This window comes from Scylla paramamosain, unplaced genomic scaffold (genome assembly GCF_035594125.1).
Source record: "Scylla paramamosain isolate STU-SP2022 unplaced genomic scaffold, ASM3559412v1 Contig30, whole genome shotgun sequence".
Lineage (NCBI taxonomy): Eukaryota > Metazoa > Arthropoda > Malacostraca > Decapoda > Portunidae > Scylla > Scylla paramamosain.
The window spans coordinates 1-4,720 of NW_026973695.1; the positions used below are offsets into that span (position 1 = coordinate 1).

The 4,720-nt window shown below is 42.2% G+C and overlaps 1 long non-coding RNA gene across 1 annotated transcript; it reads left to right on the forward strand.

Moving 5' to 3' along the window:
* The first annotated feature begins 674 nt into the window (after positions 1-674).
* LOC135097723 (uncharacterized) lies at positions 675-4,393 on the forward strand. The gene is made up of 2 exons (XR_010266063.1): positions 675-805; positions 2,681-4,393. It is a non-coding gene; the product is annotated as an uncharacterized LOC135097723 (long non-coding RNA).
* Positions 4,394-4,720: the final 327 nt, after the last annotated feature.

A 4,720-nucleotide genomic window follows, 5' to 3' on the forward strand; every position in this document is an offset into this window, starting at 1 on the left:
GTAGTTTGTTAGGATAAGCTGGAGTTCTTAATTAGCTTGTTTGAATTAGTTTATCTTGTTGGAATTCATTGATTTGTTAGTCAGCTTGTTAGAATTTGTTTATTTCTTAGTTACCTCGTTGGAATTAATTGATTTCTTAGTTTGTTAGAGTTAGTTCATTTCTCAATTAGCTTGTTAGAATTTGTTGATTTCTTAGGTAGCTTGTTAGGAATAGTTCTCAAACAGACGAGGAAATGTCTCCTGCTGATGTATTCCTCTCATGATTTGGTCCAGCCTCGTCACTCCTTGAGAAAATTATAGCATCTTCTAGCCCCATCCTGATTATTGACCATATAGAATCTTGTCTACATCACCGTGTTGTCTCCCCTATGCCACTTGCACACCTCCATCAGAACCACAGGAACATAACGCGACAAAATATGGGTTGGTGCATGAAGTGATGAGGCCTACAAGTGGCAGTCCCTGTAGAAAACCTACCTCTCCTGATTACTAACCCTGAATAGTTTGTTTGTCACCTTGTTATATCCCTTATGGCACTTGAACACCTCCATCATCACCACTTTTAACCTTTATACACCTTTCCTCTGGTTTGCCATCTCCCTTATGCCACTCAAACATCTCCATCAGCTTCACTCTTGACCTACATGTACCTTCCCCTCTGTTCTCTGCAGCCCTTTTGGTGTTCCACGTGCCGAGCGAATCCGGGGAGAAGGTGACTCAGGGCATCTCGGCGCTGCTCTCCATGACTGTCTTCCTCATGACCATCAGAGTCCCCTGCCGCCCACTGAGAAGACACCGCTCGTCAGTGAGTACTACGCCTCGCCTCTCACTGCCCTCCCTGAACCATGCCTTACAATATACTGTCTTTGTACTGTGACTTATAATACACAGCTCCTCTTAGTAATGCGCCTCACGATACACTGCCCTCCCTGTACTGTGCCTTACAATATTGACTTTCTTGTACTGCGCTTTACCATATATTGTTCTCCCACCTTGGTCTCGTGGGACTCAACTTAATATTGGTATAAGTTAACCTGATATGACCTGACTTTTACAGCTACTTTTGTTGTTACTGGTGGTGGTGGTGGTGGTGGTGGTGGTGGTGGTGCGACTACTAATGCTGCTATTACTACTACTACTACTATTACTACTACTACTACTACTACTACTCCTACTACTACTACTACTACTACTACTACTACTACTACTACTCACCACCATTACCACCACCACAACTGCAACAACCAGCCCAATAAAAACACCACAATCCCACCATTAACAACAACAACAACAACAACAACACTAATCTAACCTAACCCAGTCATTCCTATCAAAAGAAAGTAGGTATTGACAAGACCAGGCTCATCCATCAGTGTTCAGCGAGGACTCTGTAAAATCACCCCTCGTCTGTCCTCTACTTTCCTCACTACGGGAATAAGCACAGAGAAAAGGCGTTGCTACCACCTCGCCCCTTCCCCTTTAGTGGCCTTTCACAACATGCTGGGAATGTACAGACACGTACTGTGCTGGCGAGCTGGACAGTAATAATAATGCACTTGTGTGAGGTTAATTGATAGATTGATTGATAGATAGGTAGATAGATAGGTAGATAGATAGAGATAGGCAGAAATAGAGATAGATAAAAAGATAGATAGATAGAGAGAGAGAGAGAGAGGAGAGAGAGAGAGAGAGAGAGAGAGAGAGACTATCACTTTCCCAGTACTAACAAACATAACCAGAGAGAGAGAGAGAGAGAGAGAGAGAGAAGAGAGAGAGAGAGAGAGAGAGAGAGAGAGAGAGGCTATGAAAGTCCATTTTTTATCACACCACCACAAGTCTTGCTGCCTAAAACTGACCAATTTTGCCCCCAAACTTACGTTGCAATTTGCAGTATTCTTCTTTATTTCTGAGTGTCCTGTTAGCCTCCTTTTTTAATGTGTGTGTGTGTGTGTGTGTGTGTGTGTGTGTGTGTGTGTGTGTGTGTGTGTGTGTCTGTTTATATCAGTGGTTCCCAAACTTTTGCAGGCTGGCGCCCCCTTGGCTCCCCGGTGAATTCCTAGCGCTCCCCCCCCCTACACACACCACAGACACATATGGAAACAAACACCTCTTCTTGATATTTGGTATGCTGCAATTTGAAAAGAGAAAGGTTAAACACAAATGTGTATTTCACAAATAAAACCCAATTTAGTAAACCAATTTATTTTTGAGCAGTTTTAACTGTTTCAGCAACATGGAATGGTAAATAAACATTCCACCAGTAACCTTCATTGTCTCACACTTAATATTAATGGGATGGATGTGCTTGGTGCAGGGACATAAGCTTCTCAACATCAGGCTGGAACTCACTAAGAAGAAGTCAGTAATTTTTCAGTCGGTTTCTTTGCTTGGAAAGAAGCAAGGCGACTGCACTGAAGCCCCGTTCTACTAAATACGATGTTGGGAAGGCAATAAAGTACATCTTGACCTTGTTCCACAGCACTTGATAGCAGTCACAGATTTTTTTTTTTTTGTAACCAAAAATCTTGATACGACTTTTTGAACTTTGGCCTTAGCTCAATGTCATTTTGAATTGAAATCAGTTCTTCCTCTGCCACTCCAGTTTCCTCACCGTCGACATTTAGGAATGGATTGAACATTACAAGCTTGAAATTACAAACCTGAGCTTTTGCTTTTGTAGTCATATGCTGTCGGATCTGACTGGGCCAGAGCGGCGTACGGTAACCAGACCCTGATGCGTCGTCCACTGGACTCGTCCTGCTGCACGTGTTGTGTACAAATCGTCAAACAAACGTTCGAACTTCTGACTTCGACTTCGGACTGCCGCCCCCCTACCGCCCCCTTCTTCCTCACCGCCCCCCCCAGATCTTTCCACCGCCCCCAGGGGGGCGGTACCGCCCACTTTGGGAACCACTGGTTTATATAGTTAAGGTAGTCTCTGTTTCTCTCTATGTGTTTTTCTGTGTCTATTTGTGTCTGTGTCTATTTTTGTTACTGTGTGTGTGTGTGTGTGTGTGTGTGTGTGTGTGTTGTGTGTGTGTGTGTGTGTGTGTGTGTGTGTTCGTTTTGTTTTTTTCTGCCAGTTTTTTTTCTGTCTGTTTGTTTTTCTGTCTGTTTTTCCGTCTTTTTGTTATCCTTATGTATGTTTGTGTCAATACGTGTTTGCTTGTCTGCTTGCCACTTTGTTTGTCTGACTGCCTGCCTGCGTGTCTGTCTCTGTCTGTTTTTTGTTGTTGTTGTTGTTTTTTGTTTTTTATCCATGTTTCTAGAATATTGCGTTGTTGTTGTTGTTGTTGTTGTTGTTGTTGGTTGTGTTGTTGTTTTATAAGTAACGATGCCACCATAAATTCTATGAAGTTAGTCCTTAATTGTCTTATTTATTTATTTATCTTTTCTTATTCATTCATTCATTTATTCATTGAGCTACTCACTCATTCATTCATTCACGTCGGCTGCTACGTTTTGTTTCTTAATCAGTCACTTGACTCACCCACTCAGCCAATCATATTAATCAATTACTCAAACTTATTCACGGTCATGCACTATACATATCTATTTAGCAAGTGAATGCGGTACCTTGATCTATCATTCATTTGTTATAGTTGTTATTTAATGCCACGTGTCGCTGCTGTTACTGCTCGTGTTGTTGACAGCAATGGCGAGGATAAAGTACCAAGTTAATCCCTGCAATATTTTTTTCTCTTCACTGCGCGTTCATCACTTATTGCAACAGTTTTATCTATTCTGTTCAAATCCTTCCTCACGTGTTGCTCTGAATCCCGTGACGTGCTGTTCATTTGTTGCTTGTATGCTGACTTGCCCTGTGTCATCATTAGCACGGATCATTTCTGTGTGCTGTTATGTAGGGCAGTGTTGTGTTGTAATGGACATGTGTTATAAGGGGGCGTGTGTTGGGTTGTGGTGTGTAGTCAGAGGTCGTGTGTTGTTTTGTGTCGTTGTGTTGTGTTTGGGCAGTGGTGTTGTGTTGAGTCGTGTTGTGTGTGGGAAGTGTACTGTACTGTGTTGTATTATGTCGTAAGAAGGCAGTATGTTGTTTTGTGTTGTGTTGTAAGAGGCTTGTATTGTGATATGTGGAGGAAGTGTGTTGTGTTTGTTTGTGTTGTGCAGCGTTGTGTTGTACTGTATCCTGTTATGCTGCAAGAGATCAGTTTATTGTTAATGGGCACAAAAGAATTACGGGTATTATTTTTTTCTTTTATTTTAGCTAAAGCAAGAACTATATCGGTCATTGAACTGCCGATGTGTTGAACCAAATTATTTGTTTTCTTTGTCATGATACTTGACGATACTAATTATAAGCAAAGACTTCTCAAGCTAATATTTGTCCTTTATAGGGGATTTACTTAGCAGGATGAAAGCTTCCGACCAGGAGGAGGAACGGCGGGTGGAGGAATGGAAGGGGAGAGGGTGGGGGTCCAGGGGAGGGTGTGTGTGTGTGTGTGTGTGTGTGTGTGTGTGTGTGTGTGTGTGTGTGTGTGTGCCTCATGAATTGCAGGCATGAAAAGAATGATGCACGTTATGATAATGATTATTATTCTTGTATTTGTCATTTCAGTGATTATTAGAATACTAATAAGAGTAACAACAATACTCAACTTACCAGGAACTTAGCAGACTCTCTCTCTCTCTCTCTCTCTCTCTCTCTCTCTCTCTCTCTCCTCTCTCTCTCTCTCCTCTCTCTCTCTCTCTCTCTCTCGCT